Here is a 27188-nt window from a genome sequence, read left to right on the forward strand (position 1 = left end):
TCTGGAATTCATTTGTAACTGCTTGATACCATGTCTCTTCGCTAGAAGTGCCTCCCCCCTCCTCTTCACCCCCAGGACTGTTTGAGAGCTGTTTGAGAACCTGCTGATTTTAGCATGGTGGTGGTGCAGAAGGGCATTGGTATTTATCTCGTCCCACCCAGCCAGGGGTTGGCCATTCATTCAGCAGGTATTTATTGAGTGCCTACTGGGCTTCAGGCTCCGTTGCTAGTGCTGAGGATCAGAGCAAAGTCCCTGCTGCAGCAGGGTGTACCCTTGGGCAAGGGAGAAGGGCAAATAGTTGAACAGATAAGTTGCATTATAACTGGGGGCTTGGTGTTCTCTAGAATTCTTTTCCCCATCTTAGGAAGATGGAGGGACAGACCTGTCCGCCGCACCTGTTGGCAGTTGTGCTGTGAATTTAGCTTTGGAACTGGAGACATTTGTGCCTTCAGTAGGGTGTTGCCAAGAGCCTGTTCCGATGAGCTGGGCACTGCGTGCGCTAAGAGCTAGAAATGCGAGAGTGAGACATGACAGTCAGTGTCCAACTCGTAATATTTACTACAAATTAGTGAGAGAGTCATCAAGCTGGGCAAATATAGTTGGAAACACCAGGCTCTCCGAACCTTGGTTTCCTTCCTCCCCTGTTTCATCTGAACTCCTTTAATCAGAAATATTTATTGAGTGCCTGTAAAAGGATAGGGTGCCTGTAATATATAAGGCATTGTCCCAGCACTGGAGACTCAGCAGTGATTGGACCAACAAAAATCCTGTCCTCATGGAACTTAGACTTTAGAGCAGAGGTTGTCAACATGGGGAAGCCTCAGAACCCCCTGGAGGCCTTGTTAAACCCCACTCCCCAAGTCCCACCTCCTCCCCCACCCCCCAACTCTACTCAGTAGGGCTGCTGTGGGGCCTGGAAATTTGCATTTCCATCAGGTCCCCAGGTGATTCTGAGGGTCTTTGCTCTATACTTTGCAGAGCCACTGGCATTTGGCTCATTGACTCTTCACATTAACCTGGGAGAGAGTACCATATTATTCCTGTTTTATAGATAGGGGAACTGAAGACAGCTGGTGAGGTAACCCAGCCCTCCTTCTTATGCTAAAGGAAGTGGTTTCATAAGCAAGCACTGTTTACCTGCATAGCTCTGATTGCTCAGAGCACACCAGTTGTTCTAGGTCTTTTGCTAACCTGAAGCCCAGTGGTGGCAAAATGTGGAATGGTTTTCTCCTCCATTGTGAAATAAAGTACAGGGAAGCAGGAAGTCTAAGGGGATTCCAGAAGCCAGAAGGACTTCTCTTCACATTAGAATGTATAGCATTTATGTATCCATACTCTGGAGAGAATCAGAGGACATCAGTGCTGAGCTGCTCTGCGGAGAAAGAGTGGAGAAAGGGTCACTGGGCTCCTTCACCCCTGGGAACTTATGCTATCCACCCAGTCCTACTTCAACCCTAAGAGTGTAGCAGAGGTGTGTGGAAGAGGTAAGTCCCTCTTCTCACTGAATCCTCACAAACCCTCTAGGGAGGCATTGTTTGTGCTGGTCCCCTTGACCACAATTTGGATTTTACATCCCATCCTTGTCACCTTGTCACAAGTTCCGTGACCTTGGTTAAGTTATGTAAACCCTCCTGAGCCTCAATTTCTTCACTGGCAAAATGAGAATAAGTTAGAACATACTTCATAGGGTTGACCAATACCAAAATAGAGGTGTCTCATTATATTCAAGTTCCACTTTTTGGATAGTTCTAAATGCAGCAATTAAGGCCTCCTCAGTATATTTTATAGCTTTATCGATCATTATATAGTCACTGCTCAATTCATATATTTAGAGTACCAGGTCTTTTGGACATAAACCACTTTCTTTTTGTTTCTCTGAAAAATCTGATCTTATTTAAGAGATAAACATCTTTCCAGTAAACAATGACTTTTGCTAGATAGGACTATTAAAAGATATCTTCACAGCTGAGGGAGTTTCAAAACCAGCCTGAGTGCTTTAGTTCCATCGCTGACATAAACATTTGCCAGCTGCCAGTGGAGACCCTGGGTATTTCATCAGCCTCCTCACTGGTCACCCAGACCAAGTTGTCAAAATGTGGTCCCAGACTAGCAAGCATATCAGCTTCTCCTAGGAACTTGTTAGAAACACAGATTCTCATGTCCACCTTTGCCCTACTGAATCAAAAACTCTGGGAGTGGAGCCCTGTGATCTTTAAAGGGCCCTCCCAGTGACTCTGCTGCCCCTTCAAATCTGGGAACCACTGGCCAAATGTTTGCAGGCAGAATGACCTAAGATATTTTGTTAGTGGTCACAGGCAAAAATTGACCAGATTTGAAGAACCTTCTGAGCCCAGGTAGGTGCAACCAACTGAAATGGTCTTCATTGCCTTACGAACATTTTAGTATCATCTCCAATCTTATTTTGTCCAAGCTGGACCTTCAGCAGGCCCCACCTTTGCTCAGCATCTTTTCTTCAAGCTTCAGTTCACAAATGAAGTTTAGAAAGGCCTTCCCCATGTACCTTCTGTAGTAGAACAGCTTGACTACCTGGGTGTTCTCCATCCGTGGTTATCAGGTAGCCCAGGGGCTGGCATGCTATAGGAGTGCGCTGAGCCAGGAGATGAATGCTCCTCAGTTGTGAGTTTTAGATTCTTTCTGGCCCTTCTTCAGAGCAACAAGTCACCTGCCTTCCCTGAGCCCTAGTCTCCATTGCTCTACCACAGGGAATAATAACCCTTGATCTCCTTTCCACAACAGCGATAGGAGCTGGGGGACAATAGGATCAGTCAGTGATTCTCAAGTTTGATTGCATGTTGGACTCACAAGAGGGGAGTGCTAAAAAATACCCATGTCTGAGATGCCTGGGGGGCTTAGGTAAGCATCCAACTTTTGGTTTTTGTTCAGGTCATGATCTCACAGGTTCATGAGTTTGAGCCCTGTGTCAGGCTCTGTGCTGACAGTGCAGAGCCTGGCTGGGATTCTCTCTCTGCCCCTCCCCACTCTCAAAATAAATAAATAAACATAAAAAAAAATACCCATGTCTGGTCCACTCCCAGACATTCTGGTTTAATTGGACTAGGGTATGGTCTGGGCATAGGATTTCTAGGGTAGAGCCAGATTGGAGAACCATGACTGTAGGTAAATATTGTCTTTCCTCATAAGCACTTGTAGGGTGTCAGTGAGATTACATGAGAGTACCGTCTAAAAGGTTTTAAACTAAAGATTTATACAGTTCTACCTAGAAAAATTGAGATGATTTAGGAAGTATTTAAAAAATAGTTGTGGAAGGGAAGAAGTAGATGTATGGGGGATGTCAATCACCTTCCCGTTGAGCAGTTTCCCCTCTTCTGTACCTGTCTTGTGATTTCTTTCCTGGCATGTTAAGGATCAGAGAGATTTAGGTTCATCTTTGCCTTAATGTGAAAATCTTTAAATTCCCATTGCAGCAGTAATGCTTCTGAATAAATTGGTCTAAGCTGCTGTGGAGATGTAAGCCTGGGGGTTGGGCCTCCAGTGCATCTTCTGTCTGACCTCAGCAGAACCCAGTCTGGATTTCATACATACATCTGTGTCCTTGAGCCTCCAAGAGAGTGGGGAGTGCAGACATTGTCACCATATAGATCATAGCCTGTGGGTAAGAACTAATAATAGCTAACATTTATTAAGACTTTAGATTATGCCAAGGTCTGGGCTGTGGGCTCTGAATGCATTTTCCAATTTAATTCTCATAGCAGCCCAATGAGGTAAGAACAGATACTATCTCCATTCTGCTGATGGGGAAACTGAGGCTTAGGGAGTTTGAAAATTTGGCCCAGGATTATAAGCTAATAAGTGGCAGAACCAGGATTCAAAATCAGTCTGCCTGCCCCCAAAATGCACGTTCTTCAGCATCCTGTAGGTCAGGCAAGGCTGTCAGGGAGAGCAACACTGACTTCATCCTGGTAATTCAGCCCAGAGCCCCTTTCACTATGGTGATTCCTGCAGTGGCGACTTCTTCCAGTGCTCAGGGTCTGTTTGGAGAGCCAGACTTTTGTGTTTGCTCTACTCGTTTTAGCAGATGTCCTCCTTCAGTAAGCAGGGTGAGTGAGCTGTTTTTCTGAGTACAATAGGTTTTACAAAATCCCCCCAGGGTTCAGTGACCTGACCAAATTCTTTGGTCCATGGTGGTGATCAGCATCCTTCTTCACCTTCCTTAGTGACTGTGTTCAGTAGAGCTCCATCTCTTATTACTTTGGCACAAAAGACTTAGCAAGAATTAAGTTCCTCTTGGACCTTGGTGTCTTCACAGCACATGGGCTTGGTCTGCAACATTCTTGCTTGCCCAGTGGAACATGTTGTGGGATGTTTGTTTGGGGTTCACTAGAAGTCATTTGGGTCATCTCAGGCCCAAACTGGCTCTAGCTGGGCATGAGTTACCTTGCACTTCTTTGGCACATTAGGTAGAATTGAAACAAAAGAATACCTTACCTGCATGTATTTGGTTTTTGGTGGGAGCTGTGCTAGGAAAGGGGTACAGCAGTGACCAAAGGCAGACATTGCCGGGGCACCTGGGTGGCTCAGTTGGTTAAGCATCTGACTTCAGCTCAGGTCATAATCTCGTGGTTCCTGAGTTCAAGCCCACATCAAGCTCTGCTCTGATAGCGTAGAGCCTACTTGGGATTCTCTCTCTGTCTCTGTGTCTCTCTCTCTCTCTCTCTCTCTCTCTCTGCCCCTTCCCTGCCCATGCTCTCTCGTGCCTGCATGTACTCTCTCTCTCTCAAATAAATAAACTTAAAAACATTTTTTAAAAGAAAATAGCAGACCTTGTGAATGACACCAGAGGTCAAGCCATAAAGTTGTAAAGTTCTGTAATTAGAAACTAATTAGAAACACTGAATTTGCTTTTACCTTTAAATAAAGTACATCTATAATGATGGCCTGTCTCCCTCTTTGACCAGGTTTTCTTAATTCCAGTCAGTAGCTTGCACATTCAATTTAGTGGTAACAAACATGGTTTCTTCTTAACTTTGGCCAAGGAGCTAGGTTTCCCCTGAGGCAGCATCGTCTATTGAATGCATACATCTGGACCCCCTAAGAGTGGCTCAGATGCAGATTTCCAGGCCCAGCCAGTCAACAGAATCAGAATCTACAGGTTATGTGGAACTCAGACTCCACATTTGTAAAAAGAACCCCCAAGTGATTTTGATGCCCTCTTAAGTTTGAGAACCACTGAACCCAACCAGGACTAGAATCCCTCCAGCCTCTTCTGCAACCTGGCCTACTTCTTGGTCCTCATAGCAAAGAAATCTCTTCCTTTCTTCAGGCATCTGTGGCTTTCTCGCCAGTGTGCTCAGGTGTTCCCTCTCCAAGAATCAGTCTTCAGTCTGTATGCTCCTACCCCATACCCCTCCCTCTGAAGAACACAGGAGTCCTGTAACCACTGGCTCCATAACCCCTATTCACGTTTTAGTGCTCCCCCCTCCTCCCCCCCATGCTCTGATCACAGTTCCAGAAAGGTCACAGGAGCCACACAGTAATATCTTCCTTGACTTAACAATGTGGCTGCCCCTCCTCTGTCACCGATGTCCTTTTTTTCCTTTATTTTTATTTATTTTGCTGAGATATAATTGACATATACATTTAGTTTTAAGTGTACAATGTAATGATTCAGTTTTGTATATATTGCAAAATGATCATCACAAAAGTCCAGTTAACATCCATCAATACATAGTTATAATTTTTTCTTCTTGTGATGAGAACTTTTAATATTTACTCTTAGCAATTTTCAAATAATGCAATGCAATATTGTTAATTGTAGTCACCATGCTGTATATTATATCTCCAGGACTTATTTTTATAAATGGAAGTTTGTACCTTTTGACCTCCTTCACTTATTTTGCCCGCCACACCTCCTGCCTCTGCCAACCACCGATCTGTTCTCTGTATCTGTGAGCTTGTTTTGTTTTGTTTTGTTTTTGGATTCCACGTATGAAATCATACAGTATTTATCTTTCTCTGTCTTATTTCACTTACCTTAATGCCCTCAAGGTCCATCCATATTAACACAATATTTCATTGTTCTTTATGGTGGTAGTATTCCATTGTATACATACACCACATTTTCTTTACCCATTCATTCATCGGTTTCCATATCTTGGCTGTTGTAAATGATGCTGCACTGAACATGGGGTGCAGATACCTTTTTGAATTAGTGTTTTCATTTGCTTCAAATAAATACCCAGAGGTGGGATTGCTAGGTCATATGGTAGTTCTACTTTTAATTTTTTTGAGGAACCCCCATACTGTTTTTTCATAGTGGCTATACCAGTTTACATTCCGACCAACAATGCACAGGCATATAGTGGTGGTGTTGACACACCTCCTTTATTGGCAGTCACTTTTTTTTTTCTTTAAATGTTTATGTATTTTTGAGAGAGAGCACGTGAGAGCATGCACGAATTGGGGAGGGACAAGAAGAGAGGGGGGCAGAGGATCCCAAGCAGGCTCTGCACTGACAGAAGAGAGTCTGATGCGGGGCTCAAACTCATGAACCATGAGACAATGACCTGAGCTGAAGTCAGATGCTTAACCAACTGAGCCACCCAGGTGCCCCGGCAGTCACTCTTATGCAGGAAAGGAAAGGCATTTTTTGGCCTTATCTCCTATTGCTCTACCCTAATAGTGTCCTGTGACCGACCCCAGGCTTTCTGCTACCTCCTCCACAGTGAAAGCTCAAATGCCCATTTCCAGTTATCTGCTGGACATCATTTCTGGGTCCACACAAACACTGCATGCAGTCAGTCTACCACAGATCTAAACCTGAATCCAGCCCTGGTCTCTTGCCTTTTCTGCCATTACCATGAGAAAGTGCCATGCTAAACCGGCATGGTTCAAATTCTGAAGATCCAAAAGGTGTACAGCAAAATGTAGGTACCCCTCCCACCTGGTCCCCACTTACCCAGTTCCCCCACCACACACAGGCAACCCCTGTTTTCATCATCTGGATTCTTCCTCCTATCTAACTGCCAATTCTTCTGCCCTTTATTTTGTAGACTCTGACACCTCCTTCCTTTTCTGTTCATTCCTATTGAAGCTTAATTGAAAATAAAGACAAAATGAGAGGCCTCCCCCTCCAGCCAACCTATAGCCTGCTTTCAGATTAGTCTTACATAACCCAATGCTGACCACCCCTCTCTTCATACTCTTTAGGGCCCTCCTGAGTTTACTGAGGGACATCCTTCTGAGTTTGACAGTCAAAACCTCTCGAAGCTGTCCCACTCCATTTTCTACATCCCTCATTCTTTGCCTCACTTTCCTCATTAATAAGATGGTGGTGATAGTAGTATTGACCTCATACTATTTTTAAAGATATTTTAAAAATCTTTTTCCCATGCACATTTTGGAATCTTGTAAATTTTGATATAATTTTAAACTTACAGGAAAGTTGCAAAAATGTAAGAAATTTCCATACACCCTTTACCCACATTTACCAATTTTTATGTTACCCAGTTACCTTATAGTCTCTCATTTTCCCTACGTGTAAGTTTGTGAGTCTATGTATGTTTGTATATATATACAAACGCATATAATTTAATATATAAGACCATTATATATATAAACCATTTAAGAGTAAATTGGTTATTACTCAAGTTAGACATCATGTCTCTTTGCCACTAAATACTTCAGTGTTTAGTATCTTTTGTGTCTGAATGCCTGTATATGTGTGTATAAGAAACAAAACATCCCCTTACATAACCATACTTCGTACAATTTCAGTAAGTTTAAATTAAACTGTCTAAAATACTTTACACAGTGCCCAACAGCATTGTAGGTGCCAGTCATTGTTAGCTGTGGTTACGGAGCTGTCTTCATTGGTCCTCTTGCTTGTAGTCCACCTGGGTTAGTGGCAGTGCCCAAACATGTCCTGCACTTTGCCATTCTCCCGTTGTGGGCCTGTTTCCCAGCCCCTGCCTATATCCGGGGAAGTCCCACCTCCCTCCCAGGCCACGGGTGATGCTACCTGCCCCATGGGGCCTTCCCTCTTCCCTCATCCATCATCTCCCTCCCTCCTCCTGCCTGGAAGGGATCTACTTTAAGTCAAGTCTGTTCTAGTCAAAAGCAGGAAAAGCCCACACGAGGTGGTTCTTGAAAAAAGAGGCTGCTATGAGCTTAGATTTCACAGGAATCTAAGAAAGGGAATAGCAGCCCCCATTGCTGGGCAGGTGGGAGCTGCCACTGGAGGCCATGAGAGGTTTCTGCTGCCTCCTGAAATCTACAAACAACAAATCTAAAATAAATTGCATAAATTTGCAAACCTTGTTTCGAATCAGTTCTGCCTCTAACTTGCTGTGTAACTTCAGGCAACCTACTTAATCTCTTTGAGCCTCAGTTTCCTGGTTTTCTACAAATAAGGCTAAGCATAAGAAAATAATAGCCAGGATTTTATTGAATGCTAAGTGCTACGCTAAATATTCTATATTTATTAGTTCAGCCAGCTGTCACACTGACTATCTAGGAGAGGTACTATAACTCTCCCCATCTACAGAGGAGGAGGTGGAGGCATAGAGGGGGCTAATGTAATTTGCTCCAGGTCACACAGAAAGTGGCAAAACTGGGGTTCAGTTTCGGGTTGTCTGGCTTCAGAGCTCTCACTCTTAAATTGCCATTCACTTTGAATCCATGGATTCTCCCACGTAAGGCACTTAACCGACAACAAGGCTCAGACTAAATACTCAAAAATGTTAGCAGTTATGATATTACCACAGCATTAGATGACCCCTATCGCCGCCCCAGCCTGTCTCATAACCCTTCAGCCCAGCAACCACAGCTAACTTGGTGTCCAGAATTTCAAATTCGTATGAGAAATGCTGGTTTGGAAAAAATCACAGAGCTGACCTTGACTTGGACTCAGTCTGGTACAGGAAACCATGACAAGGGAAGCGTCAGGGATGCCGTGGTGCCAACCACAGCAACTGTCTGCTCAGGACAGGCTGTGGGCACGTGGCCATCCCCAGGTCATTCTTTCTCGGAACTTCTAGAGTAGATTGTTCTGATTCGGTGGCAGTGAGTAAGACCTGGTGGTTACTGTATCTGAGCACATGCTGGATTCTGAGCTCTGCTTCTGGCCTCACCTCTGTGTGGCTAACTCCCACTCGGTTGTGTGATCCCTGCCTTCTTGCTACAGGAAGTGTGGGCTGTGGACCAGCACATCAGCATCGCCTGGGATCTTGCTAAAAATGCAGAATCTCAGGCTCCACCCCAGGCCCGCTGAATCAGAAACTGATTTTTGTTGTTGTTTGTTTTTAAACATGAGATGCTACGTGAATTTGTGGGTCATTGCGGAGGGGCCGTGCTAACCTTCTCTGCATTGTTCCAATTTTAGTATATGTGTACTGCCGAAGCAAGCATAAGAAACTGCATTTTAACAAGATCTCAGTGGCCCTTACGCACGTTCGTGTTTGAGTAGCACTGACCAGACCATTCAGTACTACATTGCATAGCCTTGGCTTGTTTGTTCGCCTTAATTTTTGGTTTTTGTTCTATGGCTGACTGTGCCTCTTACTAAACTCTGATGTAGGGTATCCCACATAGCTGTATTATCAGTAAACACTGGATTATTACAACCAGTTATAAACACTGTCCGTGGAAAAGAGTTCTTAGCCTGTTCCCAGAGCTCCGCATGGGATGAGGGATTGAAGCTGGATGGGGTGTGAAGGTCAGTTGAAAGGGGATCACACCTGCTGACAAAAGGCAGGTCCTGAGGCTGCAGCGTATTCAGCAGCTGGGTCCAAGCAGATGCAGACTGTGTGGGAAGTCCCCAGGGTAGCCGAACTCGGCCCTTGGGAACATGGGGCAGTGGGAAGTTGGGAAGCATTGGGAGGCTAGTGCCTGTGGCTCTAACACATAATAAGGAGGCAGCCCAGCAGGCACTTGGCAGAGATCACAAAGGCAGGGTTCCAGGCCTCAGAGACCAGTGGCAAGAGCAAGGAGGGCTGGGAATCCCCCATAAGCTTCCCAGGCAGAGTCTTGAGCCAGCGAAATAAATGGTGGACTCCCTGGAACTAGCACTGAATAGGACAAAAATATTGCTGCACAGGTACTAGTAGAAACAATGCCTTCGGCCGAGGCTTAGGCTGGTTGAGCCAGAGCCCCAACATGCAATCCCCGGTCCAAGCTAGGAGGAGCCTGAGTGAGGTGGCGCTGGGGTGTCAGAGGCCAGGCTTCTGGTAGGGGGGACCCAGGACAGGAGGGGCAGGGAGCCAGCTGTGGGCTGCAGAGAAAGTCTGAAAGACATCTAAAGACTGCCCTGCCTTCCCTGGTGTGAGGTTGGTGAGGAGGTGTGGCCAGATTCCAGGAGGCTTTCCCATCACTGCTTTCTGGGCCCCAGTTCACCTGTAGACAGCCTTTGGTGTAAACATGGACTTTGACCTGACACATTCCTGAGATGATGCCCATTGTCATCTCGTGGAACACAGTGACAGCCATCCCTGTGAGTGGGGGCTCCTAACACCCTCCCTGAGTTCATTTCTAGTTTGTTTGATGTTGGCATGTCTGTCTGTGTAAAATGACGGAAGAACGAATCATTAATGAGCTGGCCAAAGTCCCTTTGGGAAAATTCCAGGAAAATAAACCAATATTCCATCAAAGCCACAAATGGCTCTTTTTTTTTTCCATTCCTTCAAAGCAGGGTTTCTCAGAGTGTGGTCCATAGACCTCCTGCCTTAGACTCCCCCAAGGAGCTCATAAAACAGATTTCTGGGCCCCCACCTGAAATCTACTGAATCAGAATATCATTGGGGCTTTCAGGAATGTGCATTTTAAATATACTACCCAGAGGATTCTCATATGCCTTCAACTTGAAACCCTCTCCTCCCCGCCTGCATGAACAGTGTGTGTGCCCTGCCTGCTATTCCTCCCTCCCTGTGCTGCTAAGCATAAGGGCCTCCTCTTGTGGGGAGCCTGCCTTGTCCCAGCTCTGGTCAGGGCCCCTCTGTGCACCCTTGTCACATGCACCCACCACGGAGCCATCATTCTTTTCGTGTCTGTGTTCTCCCAGGCCCGGCACAGTGGTGTCGAACACCTGATTGGTACTAATAAATGAATGGATACCCCTGAAGGCAGCTGAGAGGCCAAGGGAAAGTCACAGAGTAAAGGGTGAGGACTGCAAGCCTCCTGATAAGGAAGTCTGTCACCTTTTGACTCCTTTCTTCTTCATCCGGTCAAGTTTTGGAGCCAGAGGGCAAGCATTGGACCCTGGGAGAGCCCATGGCTCTGATTGGCTGGGGATACAGCCCACCTGTGTGGGGGTCCAGCTCTGTTGCCTGCCAGTCAAGGAGACTCCTGATGTAGAAGACCAGACTCAAGGCCAGTTTGCCAGCCCCGGCCTGACCCCACATCCAGAGCCGCTAGCTTGCGCAAGCCACCTCATCAGACAGGAAGAGAGGTAAAGAATAGCGCTATTGGACCATGGAACTCCCACAAGTACTTTCCGCCAGTTTCTCAGTGTTTGCTACCCTGATTTTCTGTGTAAGGCTCTGAATTGCTGTTTGCCAAACCAGTAACTGTTGACCCAACAGAAATCACACAGAGAGAAGCCCTGGACAGGCTGTCTCAATCATGTCAGTGAAGGTAGAGCCAGATGCCTGTGATCTGATAACATGGCCCATCACCTCTCTCGAAAAACAAGATGCAGTTCCTTATTCTTCACTTGAGCACCATGAAACCTGCTTTGCAAGTCCAGGGTCCCTCTTCTGATCCTGCTTGCTTATCTCTGTGTGTTTGGCAGGCAGGGGACTTTTGAGCACCAGCAGGATGTAGGGGTCTTGGTGCAACTCTACGGTTATCCCAGACGGCTATGACCACAGGGGACCTCACTGACCTCTTGATGCCTGAGGTCAGGGTAAGGGCAGTCTGCTCTCAGTCCAAAGTAGGCTAAGAACCTTCCTTGGTCCTTTGAAAAGATAGGATTGGCTGAGTTCTAGGGGCAGGCAGAGCAGCTGAGACTTCAGTATGCAGTAGGCCCTCAGCAAATGCTTCTTAAATTGACTTGATGAAAGGGGAGCGTCCAATTCTAGTTAATGTGGGCTGTGTCCAAATCCTCTGGATGTTTGCTGCTAAGGTTGTAGGTAATTACTGAGTTTCTTTTGTGCTTTCTTCATAAGGGTATTATTTCTGAATCTACTCCCTTTCTCTTCTCATCTCCTCAAATGACACTTGATTTACTTGTAGGAGGAGGACAGTGCTGTGCTATCATTTGGTCAAGATTTTATATTCAAAAGTCTTGTTAGATGCTGTGGAAACTTCCTGGAGGTTATGACAGCTGCTGGGTACCAAGGAATTTCATAAGCATTTACTGTTTTGCTTGTCCTCGCCTTCCAAATGAAGCAGCTGAGGCCCAGGGAGGTTAGGGAATTTATCAGGGTCACACAGCAAGTTGGCAAGAGAGTCGGGTTTCCATCCAGGACGGCTCAGTGCTCGTCACTGCCACTTTGTCTCCTGGAGGTCTTTGGCTTGCATTGATGTAACATTGCTAACACTAGCTGAGTTCTCCACCACTTCTCAGAGGGTTTTGTGTATGTGTCCTGATTTGAGAATTAGTTAAGCTCTCGCACTCTCCAGGGTGCTATGGCTGGAATCCGGGCGCTGGAGGAAGTTCCTGCGTCCTTCCTAGAGTCCACAGGCAGCCAGCTCCCACAGACCCTCCTCTGTAGGGCAGTGAGGACAGGAGGTGCTGCCCAGTGGTTGGTGGGTAGCATGGCCGGGGTGTGTGGAGGAGGTGAGGTTTTGATGACCCACAGGACACATGCTCCCTGTCAGCTCCCAGGCACTGCAGCAGGGCCCTTCCCCCTACCATACCGTCCTCTTCTATTTCCCTCTCTGGCCCCTGGCCTCTTAGAATCTATAGCTGTTTGGAAAAGTGAGCATGGAGGCCTTTTCAGAAAGAGTCCTGTTCTCCAGTATTCCCAATATCCTCAACACACTGGAGAGAGACAGAGAAGCAGGATTGTGTGGGAAGGAGAGGCAAGTGTATGGGAACAGTTCACAGTGTCGATGCAGTTGCTAACAACTCCTGGGATTTGTCTCCCAAATGTCCTGCTTGCACGCAGGGGCGCTGCCTGCCTTTGTGAGAGCCCACACCACACTGAATGATGTGTTATCAATACAGTACAATAGCCCTGGATGTCATGAAGAGCACGGTGTTAGGAGGACACAGCCATGAGGAGATGGAAGGGCCTTTTTACACAGCATGAGCCAGCTTTTATTGTATAACTCCTGGGCCTACTGGCCCTTTGTTCTGTTTTCTTTGACAAAGGATTTTTTTTTTAACTTTCTGATTAGAAACCAGTAGTTTAAGCCTGCTAATCACCTCTTCTGGCTTGGCATGTGGACCAGGGAAAGGCCATAGCACTTAATCTGTTTGCAAAGGCTCTCTCAGTTCCAGAAGTTCAGAAATGTAGTCACTCCCTCCACACTTAAAAAAAAAAAAAATTATTCAGGGTAATTCCTACTGTAATTATAATAATAGACATTCTAAGGTGTATTACAAGGATACTTCTGTTTTTAAATGTTTATTTTGAGAGAGCACGTGTGAGAGCTGGTGAGGTGGAGAGTGGGGAGAATCCCAATCAGACTCTGCAATGTCAGCACGGAGCCTGATGTGGGGCTTGAACCCACAAACCGTGAGATCATGACCTGAACTGAAGTCGAGTCAGATCAATGTACTGAGCCACCCAGGTGCCCCTAAATTAATGTTTTAAAAGGTAAACTTGAAAAATTATCCTTGGGGTGCCTGGGTGGCTCAGTTGGTTGGGCGTCTGACTCTTGATATTCTTTCAGGTCATGATCCCAGGGTAATGGAATTGAGCCCCAAGTCAGGCTCTGTGCTAAGAATGGAGGCTGCTTGAGATTCTCTCGCACCCTCTTCTCCCTCTCACCCTCTCGCACATTCCCACACTGTCCCTCCGTCTCCCTAAAATAAAAAGGGGCTCCTGGGTGGCTCAGTCGGTTAAGCATATGACTTTGGCTCAGGTCATGATCTCACCGTTTGTGAGTTTGAACCCCACGTTAGGCTGTGTGCTGACAGCTCCAAGCCCGGAGCCTGCTTCAGAGTCTGTGTCTCCCTGTCTCTGCCCCTGCCCCTGCCCCACTCGTGCTCTGTCTCTATCTCTGTCTCTCCCAAAAATAAATAAACATTAAAAATTTTTTTTAAACAGAAAAACACATAAATTTATTTTTGGTTGGGGAAAATATAAAATTTACCATTTTAACCACTTAAGGGTCCAATTCAGGGGAACTCTTTTCATCTTGTAAAACTGAAACTCTGTATCCATTAAACTCTCACCTCTTCATTCACCTCTCCCCCAGCCCCTGACAAACACCATTCTACTTTCTGTTTCTACCAATTTGACTGCTCTGGGTACCTCATATGACTGGAATCATGTAGTATTTGTCTTTTTTGTGACTGGCTTATTTCCCTTAGCATAATTCCCTTAGCATTTCCCTTAGTTGTCAGAATTTCTTTCCTTTTTAAGGCTGAATAGTATTCCATTGTATGTGTATATACTATATTTATCCACTCATCCATTCGTGGACACATGGGTTGCTTTCACCTTTTGATTATCATGAATGCCACTATAAACAAGGGTGTACGGATGTCTATTCCTGTCATTGCCTTAAATCTTTTGGATATATTCCCAGAAGTGGAATTTCTGGGTCATATGGTAATTCTACTTCTAATTTTTTGAGGAACCATTACACTCTTTTCCACAGTGGCTGCACCATTTTACCTTCACACCAGCAGTGCACAAGGCTTCCAATTTCCCTACACCCCCACCAAGACACTTGTCATTTCCTGGGTTTTTTTATATTAGCCGTCTGAATGGATATGAGATGGTATCTCGTGGTTTTGATTTGCATTTCCCTAATGATTAGCGGTGTTGAACATCTACACAGATACTTTTTAAGTTTATTTATTTATTTTGAGAGAGAGAGAGAATGAGTGAGCTGGGGAGGGGCTGGGATGGGGGTGACACAGGATCTGAAGCAGGCTCTGTGCTGACAGCAGAGAACCTGATGCGGAGCTCAAACTCACGATCCATGACATCACGACCTAAGCCAAAGTTGGATGCTTAACTGACTGATCCACGCAGATGCCCCTACACAGATACTTTTTAAAAAACTAACTCCTTGTGTCCTTTTGAATATAGAAAGGCAGTAAAATGTACATTTGAGGAGCTGAATCTTAGAAACCAAATTGCCTGGGTTTAATGCTGATTCCACTTCTTCCTGACTTTGTCACCTGGGTCAGCTGCAAGATCTTTCTGTGCTTCAGTTTCTCATCTGTAAAATGGAATAATATGTAAACTGATCTCATGGGGTTACTGAGAGGATTCAAGGAACTAATACAGAGAAGCCCTATCGAATACCTCAAGACTCCTTACGTGTTTTTGATAACTTTAGGGCATCATTACTGTGAACAGAAGAGAATCAGCTGCCTTCCATCAGCCAGGGGTTGTTTTCTTCTCTGCCTGCTTTTTTTTTCAAGTGGGGATGTTGGGGTGAGATGGTAGCTGGAATCTGGTGGTTTTCCACCCCAAGGTGGGCATGTCAGGGGGAAAAAGAACAGCGGCAGCCTCCAATATCCATCTTGAAACTTGGCAGAATCTGGGTTTGAGAGTGAGTGTTTGCAGAGTGGGCAACTGGGAAATGGGATGAGGCCAGGCAGTCTGGTGGAAGGGAGCTGCTCTGGTCCCTCAGCCAGTAACTTTGACAGCCTTTAACCATCTTTACATCTTTGACAACTTTAACCATCTGGATGACGAGTGGTTCTGAATGCCTTAAAGGAAGACAGTGAGTTAAGGGTTGATGTTGCTACCTCTGTTACCATAGGATACCACATCCTAAGGACCTGGATAACTGTCCTCAGGCCTGCGTTGCCTGGGTCCCCTGTGTGTCAGCATTTGGGCCTCCATATAGTGCCCCATCTGTAGAATACCAGCTTTTGTCCCAGAGAAATCAGGATTTCCCTGTCCCTGGGATAGATTCCAGGCATGTCAGGAGGACCCTGGGGTTAAAGCTTTCCCTTTGTTTCCCAGAGCATATCTCTGCCTTGGTCCCCCCAGGGGAGGATGTCATGGGAAAGTCATCCTCATTTCTGATCCTTCCCCAGAGACTAACCCAATTTCCTTAGCCAGGCAGGAGGAGCAGACACACTGAAGGAAGGGAGAGCTTCCCCTCTCTTGCCTTCACCTGCTTAACTGTCTTTTCCAAGCCCAGCCTGAAACACCATTTACTCAAGAAATCACTCCCTGACTCCCCAGATGGGGCCAGGTTCAGTGTTTATTCTTTTCTTTTAAATCAATTGTTACAGGTGCTTGAGTAGCTCAGTTGGTTAAGTGGCTGACTTCGGCTTAGGTGATGATCTCCCAGTTACTGGGTTCGAGCCCAGGGACAGCCCCAGTGCTGACAGCTTGAGCTGTCATTTAATTTAAATTACAAAAAAATTTTAATCAATTGTTTAATGATAATTATTTAATTATACCATTTATTTCTTTTAAAAAAATTATTTAATGTTTATTTATTTTTGAAAGACAGACAGAGTATGAGTGGGAGAAGGGCAGAGAGAGAGGGAGACACAGAATCCAAAGCAGACTCCAGGCTCCAGGCTGAGCTGTCAGCACAGAGCCTGATGTGGGGCTTGAACCCACCAGCTATGAAATCATGACCTGAGCTGAAGTCAGACGCTTAACCAACTGAGCCACCCAGGTGCCCCAACCTCATGTTATTTGTTTAATGTCCGCCTAGGACTTTTCTAGACAGCCATTCTCAAAGTGTGGTCCCTGAGATTCTCTCAGTGAGTCTGCAAAGTCAAAACTTCATGATAATACTAAGAAATTATTTGCTTTTTTTACTTTCTATCTATAACAAGAGGACAGTGGAGTTTCCAGAGGCTACATGCTGTGTGATTTTGCAACACCCTGATGCAAAAGCAGATCTTAGGACTTAGCTATCTTCTCTTCAGCTGTACATTAAAGAATTTTGCAAAAATATAAAGTAATGCCGCTCTTCTCACTAATGTTTTTGGAGGGGACTTAGAAAACATTTAATTATAAAAACATTTAAATTATACATGTATAAATTAAAAACATTTAATTATAACATTGTTTATGTTAACATGTGATGGGATTATTATTATTTTCAAAGAAATAAGTGTTTTCACATTTTCTCTGATTCTAATATGGTAAATATTGATAAATAAAACTCACATGAACAAAAACTCTTTGGAGTCCTCAAGTTTTAAGACAGTGAAGGGGTCCTGAGACCAGAATGTTTGAGAACTATTACCCTAGACAAGACTCAGCAACCTTTTTCTATAAAAAACTAGCTGGTAAATATTTTAGGTTTTGTGGACCATACTGCCTGTCTTAACTACTCAACTTTATAGCACAAAGGCAGTCGTAGATAATATGTAAACAAATATTGGCTCTGTCCCATTGAAAACTTTATTTACAGAAACAGGCAATGCATGAGTTTGGCCTGCAGGCCCTAGTTTGCCACCTCCTGCTCTAGACTGTAAGCTCTGACAGGTCAAGAACCACATCTAACTTGTAAATTACTTTATCTCCCAACACCTGCTTTACTTAGTAGATATTTAGTACTTTTAACAGAGTGTTTAGCTGCTGGCAGTACAAGTCAGAAATAACAATGGCTTACTTTCAAGATAGTACTTTACTTCTTTATCACATTAAATAAAAAAAGGCCAATCAGGATTGGAGTGGTGGTTCCACATAGTCATCAAGGACCCAGGTTCCTTATACTTCTCTGTTCCACCATTCTTAACAAGTGACTTCCATCATTAAACTCATGGCTCAACAAAGCTTAAAAAGCTGCAAGAGAATAAAGCTGATCTGCCAATAAATTCACTGCCGATCACAACAAAATGTTTTTAAACAGATTTTCAGCAGCTCAGTATTCATCATGTCCAGCATATGATAGAATAGGTACTTAGACATAGAAGGAAAGACTCTAGAGACCCAGAGATGGTAGAGATGACGGAATTAGCAGCAAATGACCTTAAAGTATTATGTTTAAGAATTCAAAGGGAGGGGCGCCTGGGTGGCTCAGTCAGTTGAGCGTCTGACTTCGGTTCAGGTCACGATCTCACGGTCTGTGAGTTCGAGCCCCATGTCAGGCTCTGTGCTGACAGCTCAGAGCCTGGAGCCTGCTGCTTTGGATTCTGTGTTCCCCTCTCTCTCTCTGACCCTCCCCATTCATGCTCTGTCTCTGTCTGTCTCAAAAATAAATAAACATTAAAAAAAAAAAAAAAAGAATTCAAAGGGAGATAAACCAGTAGAGAAATGGAACAAAATAAAAATTCTAGATGAAAACTACAGTATCCCAAATGAGAAATCCGCTAGATGGATCTAATAGTAGCCTGGATATTGTAGGAAAAAAAGCACATGAGTGTGAAGTCAGGGCAAAAGAAACTCTCCACACAAGGCACCGAGAGAAGAAAAGCTGGGGAAAAAAGGTGAGAACCTCAGCGATCTGTGGGACATCAGGCAGTCTAACAAATGTGTATTTGGATTCTTTTTTTGTTTTTAATTTTTTAATGTTTATTTACTTTTGAGAGAGCGAGAGTGTGAGTGGGGGAGGGGCAGAGAGAGAGAGAGGGAGACACAGAATCCAAAGCAGGTTCCGGGCTCCAAGTTGATGTGGGGCTCGAACCCACGAACAGTGAGATCATGCCCTGAGCTGAAGTCAGATGCTTAACCGACTGAGCCACCCAGGTGCCCCTGGATTCTTGAAAGGAGACAGAGACAGAAATTGAGGAAGAAAATATATTTGAAGATATAATGTCCAAAAAGTTCCAAAGTTGATGAAAAATATCAACCTATAGATCCAAGAAGTTCAACAAACCCCACGCAGGAGAATCATGTGGAAAACCCCATCCAGACACATTATAATCAAGTTGCTGAAACCTAAAGATAAAAGAGAAAAACCTTAAAAATCAGGCAGCGAATAAATACTATGTACAGGAAAACAATGAGTACACTTTACTGTCTTCTCATCAGAAACAAAGCCCAAGTATAATTGTATTATATCTCTACAGTGCAAAGCTTAAAGCTGGGGAGGGGTTGGCGGGGGGGGGGGGGGGGCGGTCAGCCTACAATTCTCTATCCAACAAAAAAAATCCTTAAAAGTGAGGGTAAAATCAAGATATTTTCAGATAAAAGCTGAGAGAAGTTGTCACCAGCTGACTTACAAAAAAAGAAATGTCAAAAGAAATTCTTCAGGCTGAAAGAAAATCTTATCAAATGGAAACTTGGATCTCCATAAGAAATTAAGGGCCCCGGAAATATAAAAGACTTCTAAAATTTTTCATAATTTCTTTAAAAGCTAACTGTTTAAAGCAAACATAAATAGTATATTGTGGATGATGTCTTTAAAGTAGGAAAAAGAAGAACCAAACAGATGAGACAAATGGAAAACAACTGGCAAGTTCGTAGACTTTAATCCAGCTGTATTAATAATTTATTAAAAGTAAATGGATTAAGCACTCCAGTTAAAAGGCAGATACTGTCAGGTTGGAGGAGAAAAAAAAAAAAACAACCCTCAAGTTTATAAGCTGCCTATGATAGATTCATTTTAAACGTAAATAGACAGCTGGGCTAAAAGAGGATAGGAAAACACGAGTAGTAAAAGGATGGGGAAATACTAATCAAAAGAAAACTGGAATGGCTATAAGACAAAATACAGAGTATACGAAAACCAGAGTATTACCATATACAGAGACAGAGCTTTTGTAATAATGGGTTAATTCATCAAAAAGACATAGTAATCCTGAATGTGTACATACCTAATAGCTGAGTTCAAAATACCTGAATAAGTGATTGGATCCAGTAGAGCAAGTTTTCCGGCTTTTTGCAAAGGGAGGGATTGATGGAGGCATTTCCTCATTCTAAGCTGATCTTCTTTGAGTCAGTGATGAGGACAGAGGTGGGCAGAAATAAACTGAACTCCATGGCCTCATTCTGTGCTCGGCGTTGTGACCATCTGTGTCCTTCCTGTGCCTCTCAGAAAGCAGGCCCTGGGGCTCTCTGATAGGAGTCCTTACAGATAGTTCCCACAGGGCACTTCACCTCTTCTTGACATAAAGCATTTTCTGGAAACTGCCAGTCTCACATGAAATGCCAGCAAGGACGTGGGGCTGTTGTTCCTGAGGCTGGAGAGGGCTGGGTCTTGGAGTGATGGATGTGGTCAGTGTTGGTCACTGGGAACTTCAGGTGTCCCAAGGTATAGGATAAGATGGCAATGTCCACCCTAAGGCTGACTCCCGCCACTCAGATATTAAAAGGGTCTGAGTCAGCATCAGGTGGGACAGGGGGAAGGGGTTAAGGGAATTTTTAAGCAATAATGAAAAGTTGCCTGGAAGAGAGGGAGGAGGTTCTCAGATGAGGTGTGCCTGTTTGGCAGAGAGCTGCATTGTTTCAGGCTGCCCCATTTACTGACAGTCCAACAATGATTCCTTCCTTCCTTTTTTTCCTTCTTTCCTTCCCCCCCCCCCCCCCTGCCAAACTTTAAAAAAATTCTGGTAAAATCCACATAGCAAAATGTACAGTCTTAAGCACTTTTAAGTGTCTGGTTCTATAGGATTAAGCACATCCACATTGCTATGCACCCATCATTACTGTCCATATCCCGAACTCTTTTCATCTTGCAAAACCAAAATTCTGTACCCATGAAATTCTAACTCCTCATTCACCTCTCCCTCAGTCCCTGGCTACCACCATTTTACTTTCTGTGAATTTGACTACTTCAGCTATTTCATGTCAGTGGAATAATACAGTATTGGTGTTTGTGTGACCGTCTTATTTCAGGTAGCGTCATGCGCTAGCATAATGTAAGGTTCATCCATGTTGTAGCATGCGTCAGAGTTTCCTTCTTTTTAAAGGTTGAATAATATTCCATTGTATGTACATGCCACCTGTTGTCTTCCCATTCATCCATTGATGGAGACTGGGGTTGCTTCCACCTTTTTGGCTATTGTGAATAATACTCCAGTGAACTTGAGAGTATAGCACTGATTTTGTTTTATTTTGTTTAAAGGTAATGAGGTGAATGTGGGCACAGAAGTTAGTGGTTCAGGACACTGGCGTGACAGCCTTATTTCACACTTGAGACCGAGAACAAAAATGAGCATCTGGGAGAATTTATCCTTGTAAATCTGCGTTTTGGAGAGGACAGAGCTGTTGAGATCGTTTGGGAGCTGAGGTCTTTTAGAGTCTGACCCACCCCACTGGCAGTTGTTGGCCCTTTGTGGTCCCCATGGCCACCGTCTGAGTTCAGGTGTCCTTTTTGGCATTGGCTGTTGTAATCGTCTCTGGCGAACAGGGTGGCTAGACTCCAAGATCATTTCCCAGCAGCTCAGGTTGCAGCTTCTATTGGAATTTTCTTCCATAGGGCTTTCCAGAGCAAATCGCTCTTCTCGGAAACTTGTCATGGTTCTCCAGTGCCCATAGAAAACCCCAGAATTTCTGAACATGACTCAGGGCCCCACTGGCCTTCCTAATTCCTTCCCCCTCTCCTTCCCTCCATTCCTTCATTTATCAGTTGGTTCATTTGTTCAGCCTGTGTCCTACATTTTTGTATTTGTTTCTGACATGTGTGTCTGATATTGACTCATTCAAATGGTGTGTTAAAGGGCCCAGCACATAGTAAATGCTAGAATGTTTATGATTAAAAGGGTTTTACTTTCTGGGGTCTCAAGAGCTCTTCACTGACAACCTTGTGAGGTAAATTCTTTCATACCCAATTGACAAGTTGGAAAATGGAGCTTTAGAAGTGCAGAGAAATGGGTTTGTAATTGGTCCTTGGATCAAATTGAGAACCAGAACCAGCGGTTCTGGTTCTGAATTTGGTGTTCCTCTGAGTGACATTGTGGCTTAGTGAGGCCCTAGGAAGCTAGAGGCAGCAAGAATAAATGCTCAGGGGCTCTGGATGTGTGTGTGTCTCTCTCTCTCCAAGTAAAGAGGCCTTGCTGGGGCTGAATTTGATTGAAGAACCATGAAAAGCCAGTGTTTGTAGATGTTTACCTAACAAAAGCCCAAGTGTAATATGGTGTCTTGTAGCATCAACAGAGTTGGCTGTTTTCCCAACTCTGGAAGGATATATAATGATAATATAAGCTCATTTTGGAAGGAGCATGCTTTTTTTTTTTCCTCTTCTCTCAACATAGGCTTCATGCCCAGTGCAGAGCCCATTGTGAGCCTTGAACTCCCGACCATGAGATCAAGACCTCTGCTGAGATCAAGAGTCAGACGCTTAACTGACTGAGCCACCCAGGTGCCCCCATGCTTCTTTCTTTATAGGGGACCCAGGAGCAAGGAAAAAGCCTTATAAATACGTTGCATTCATGCTGATAAAATTCTGAATGCTTGGCTGGATCAGCCAGGAAGTTGGAGCAAGTAGGTGGATGTGGACTCTTTGTTCCACTATGCAACCCATTAAAATGCTGAGGTTAAGGACAGAAGTGAGATCAGAAACACCTGCAGAGGGCTAAATGACTTGCTCAAGGTCACCCAGCTAAGGAAAGCTGAGCTGGGCCTCCCACAGCGGAGGATTCCAGGTTCACTGCTGCTTCGAGTGTATCATGCAGCAGCTTTTAATACACACCTTCCATTTGAAGACCGTAATGCAATAGAAAATGGGCTTAGGCATCATTTGTAACCTTGGCCAAGTTAGCTAGTCTCAATGATCTCATCTGCACAGTGTGGATACGAACACTTGTTCCCTGGGCCGCAGCGGAGAACTAATTGGGCAGCCGACAGGTGCCTGGGACAAAGTCAGTTATTAATGGTGCTATTTCATGGTGAGTCCTTGCTTTGTCCGCTCTTCCTTCACTCAGAGGTGCACACAACTACTGCCTGGGACTTGCCCCATGTGCTCAGGATTCTTGGTTGATTGCTCTGTAGGTGCTGTCACTAAAGGAATAGAAGGTTCTGATTGGATGCAGATACACAACTACTGTCATCCTTCCTTTCCTGACTATAGCATTTCCATTGGCTTATGCCAGCAATCTTGGGGTAGGTATGGGGAATTTTTTTTATTTCCTTTTCCCCAAAGGCATCTGTATGACCTCAGTGTCTGGTGACTCTGGTTGCTGGGGCACCTGGTACTTACTCTGTCAACTTAGCCAACATCTATCCTGGTCTGGCTGTGCCCTGTCCCTCTTCCACCTCCAGTAAAACAGACATGCCTCACTGAGAATATCAGCTTTGTCTGGAGGGAACAGGTGGGTCTCAAGATCTTTCCCGCCTGTAAAGTTGGCCTTGCCCTTTGGCTCCCCCTCTATAGGGTACCGTTTTCTACCCCCTTGGTAATATCTCATCAGGAAGAAAGTTCTACCCTAGAGTTTCCAGGAAGCAACTTGATTGCATTATTGACTGATAACCTCATTTACCCTGGAGCAGAGAGACCTGTAGTTTTGAGTTATACTTAAGATTTAACATATGCTGGTGTCAAGGTCCAAGTGAAAAATTGAGAAGGCCTGGTTACCTCCAAACCCAAGTCAGACATCACTCAGAAGGCTTTGAGGTTTCTTATTTTATATATTTAAAAAAGGGCTCCTTCTTCTTTTGAGACAGAACTTCAAAGGATTCATTCCAGGCCTCACTTCCTTTTGGTAAATCTTAACCAGTGTAAATGTTTACTTTTGTGTTGTAAATCCTAGGAGGCAGAGGGAGGAGGAATTTCAGAAGCAGGTGTTCTGCCAGCAAAAGTTAAAACTTAATCTGCTTTGGGTATTTTGGGGAGAGGGGTGGCTGGAGGGGGGAGTATTTATAATTAACAAGCCATGCTAATGAACCCGGAATTAGTAGACTGCCTTTTTGTTACTTTGTATGAATTCCAGGACCTTGTGCCCATTGCCCACTGGAAGAGAGGAAAGCTTAGGAAGACCTGCCTTGCTTCCACAATTTTGGGTGGTCAGTGAATGCGAGTGGGAGCAACAGGGCCAAACAATAATTAAAAAGATAGGGGTGCCTGGGTGGCTCCATCGGTTGAGCATCCAGCTCTTGATTTCGACTCAGGTCATGATCTCATGGTTCATGAGGTCAAGCCCCACATCAGGCTCCGTGCTCACAGTGCCCAGTCTGCTAGGGATTCTCTCTCCCTGTCTCTCTCTCTGCCCCTCCCCCACTTGTGCTCTTGCTCTCTCTCTCTCTCCCTCTCCCCCTCTCCCCCTCCTCTACATGCGCTCTCTCTCAAGATAAATAAACTTTTTAAAAAAGGGTAGAAAGATAAAAGGGAAAGTAAAATTATGTAAAGCTGTATTTATTAAAAACTGTGGCTTTGGTTAAAAATGTAAGTTCCTCACTTGATTACCTGAAGGAGTCTCCGCTCCCCTGCCACTCCCTAGCCTGGTCCCCCTCACTGCATCCACAGACATAGTACCTGGTGGGAGGGTCTTGGGGATTAGCCTGGGACCTGCACTCACCAAGAAAAAGACTTCTGAGTTTCAATTTGCTGCTTAAGAAACACCAGCTTAGAAGGAACCTTTGGAAAACTAGGGTATTCTGTGCAGGGAGTCCACTTATGTTCTGTGTAACTTGAGCAAAGGCATTCACATTTTCCAAGGCTCAGTTTTCCTGTCAATAAAATGGAGCTAACAATTGGTACCTTCAAAATTATGAGGATTAATTGGGATTGCGTATGCTCAGCATAGTGTTCACTAACCATTATTGTTACACCTACCGCTACAGAGCCTGCCATATGTGTATGGAATATGCTGAAGAGGGATGATTTGGTGGGAGGGGATACTGGGATAATGAAACTAATGCCTCCCTCCAACTTCACAGGCTCTCATTCCCTGAGGCCCCCTTTGCCTTTCTCTTTCCTCTGTTCATATAGAAGGAGGTAGGTGGGGCTGGCAGGGCAGGAGAAGGGGACCTAGAGCAGAGAGCAGGATGCAGTGAGGGGATCTGGGGCTGTAGGCAGACAGTGGCCGGATTTAGGGGCTACAGGGCTCTGCAGATTAGGAAGAGGAAGAACAGGAAAGAGCTGTCCCTCTTCACCATCCTTACCCCTACAGCTGCTGAATCTTCTAGTACATCCAGAATTCTCCACAACCAATCCCTTCCTGCCTCCCCAGAGCCCCAAACTGACCTCAAGACAGTCACTTGTGGGTGACTCACACAGCCAGGTTTGGGATCACCGGAGTACCCACTCCCACATAGGGGGATCACCAGAGTAACCGCTTCCCACACAGGGGGCTCACCATCATTCCCCCTCCCAATAGGGGATCACCAGAGTACCACCTTCCACATGGGGGGATCACCAGAGTACCAGCTGCCACACAGGGGGATCACTAGAGTACTGCTTCCCACATGGGGGGATCACCAAAGTACCCCTTCCTACATAGGGGATCACTAGAGTACCCCCTCCCACATGGGGGATCACCAGAATACCCCTTCCCACACAGCGGGGATCACCAGAGTACCACCTTCCACACAGGGATTACCAGAGTACTGCCTTCCACACGGGATCACCATCATACCCCCTCCCCACACAGGAGATCGTGCTTCAGACTGCAGCTTTGCCACTTCCTCACATAGCTTTGGGTGTGACAGCAACAAAACCAGAAAATAGCCTGGGAGCTGTGTAGGTAAGGTGAGGGACATCCATGCAGTGGAGTGGAGTGCCATGTAGGTAGTTAAGCATGAGGTAGAGCTACTGGTGCTGATATGGAAAGAATCCCAAGGTATACAATTAAGCAAATAGCAAGATTCAGAATAGTATGTTTTATGTTAAAAGAAATGGGGTTAAAAATACTTGTACATCCATATGTACTAGTCTTATGGAGAGGACTGAAGGAATTCTCTATTCCATGGAAACGTTTAGCCCACACAGGATTAATATAGCTGCTGGTGTAGGACCACCCTTGGAGAATTGCTGCTTTAGAACTACTTCCTGTTCATACGCCCCTACCTTTCCCACTTTACTCACTTACCTGCCAGGCTTGTGTTGTGATTTGACTTTGCAACCCCAAGTCAACTGAGAGTTGAGGGAGGTTGTGTATACATTGTAGTATAATTCATCACTTTTTAATTTTTTTTTTTTAACGTTTATTTATTTTTGAGACAGAGAGAGACAGAGCATGAACAGGGGAGGAGCAGAGAGAGAGGGAGACACAGAATCTGAAACAGGCTCCAGGCTCTGAGCTGTCAGCACAGAGCCCAACGTGGGGCTCGAACTCACGGACCGTGAGATCATGACCTGAGCCGAAGTCGGACGCTTAACCGACGAGCCACCCAGGCGCCCCTCATCACTTTTTAGATTAACTTGTGAGTTTTGTTTGTTTTATGTGTTAACATCTTCAAATTGGAGATGAATCTTAGAAATGCTGTTGGCCATGGTCATGGCCCACTGATGCACAAACTCTGGTGTTCCTGCTAACATAACTGGTGCTGTTTCCCCCACAAACCATTTAAGAGCAACTGTGGACAGACCTTTGTTCTTATCTTTGGCATCCTCTGGTAAAATCGGGAAGGCACCAGAATCAAAACTCAAAGTAACTCTCAGTAGCTTGGAAGAAAATCACAGAGACATCATTGGAGCTCTCTTCAAAGAAATGCTGGCTCAGCACTCAGTGGCACCAAGAATGGTGCTGTGAGGGACACACAGGTGTCGATGAGTCAGCGCTGAGAAAGAGTTCTGGCTTATCAATACCTTAGCTAATTTATTTTGCTTGTTTTTCTTTCCGTGTATGGAAAAAAGAGCTGCGAGTCTAAGTAAGTCTAAATGAGCTTTTTCAATACAGATAAAGTAAATCTTCTGAGGTAAAGAAAGCACTGGGCTATAGTTTATTGGCAGTGTTTTTCTTTCTTCATTTTATGAATAAGAAAACTTTTATAATTGAGGCTTGCTTTCTTAGGTTTCATGAAGTAGAGTTTCAGTGTGTGTAATCATGTATATATGCATGTGGGTGTGCACATGGGTGCTTGCTAGGTACATACTCATGCTGCTATGTCTATGAAAATATTTCCGGAAGGACACACAGGAAATCTTAACATTCATGGTCCTTTAGGGGCTTGCATCTATGGTGAGGAGGGAAAAGTTTTGTTTTTTGTTTTTTTTTAATGTTTGTTTATTTTGGGGACAGTGCAAGCAGGGGAGGGGCAGAGAGAGGGAGACTGAGGATCCAAAGCAGG

At 44.8% G+C, this 27188-nt stretch overlaps 1 protein-coding gene and 1 non-coding gene across 4 annotated transcripts in view; one reads left to right on the top strand and one right to left on the bottom strand.

Annotated features, from left to right (window-relative positions):
• Positions 1 to 27188, top strand: part of WWC1 (WW and C2 domain containing 1) — a 153996-nt gene that overhangs the window by 8936 nt on the left and 117872 nt on the right. The window lies entirely within an intron of this gene.
• On the bottom strand, positions 9282 to 9385 carry LOC128778436 (U6 spliceosomal RNA). Its single transcript, XR_008424025.1, has one exon. It is a non-coding gene; the product is annotated as a U6 spliceosomal RNA (small nuclear RNA).

Source organism: Panthera pardus, unplaced genomic scaffold, assembly GCF_024362965.1.
Source record: "Panthera pardus isolate Hobbes unplaced genomic scaffold, ASM2436296v1 HiC_scaffold_2, whole genome shotgun sequence".
Taxonomy (NCBI): domain Eukaryota; kingdom Metazoa; phylum Chordata; class Mammalia; order Carnivora; family Felidae; genus Panthera; species Panthera pardus.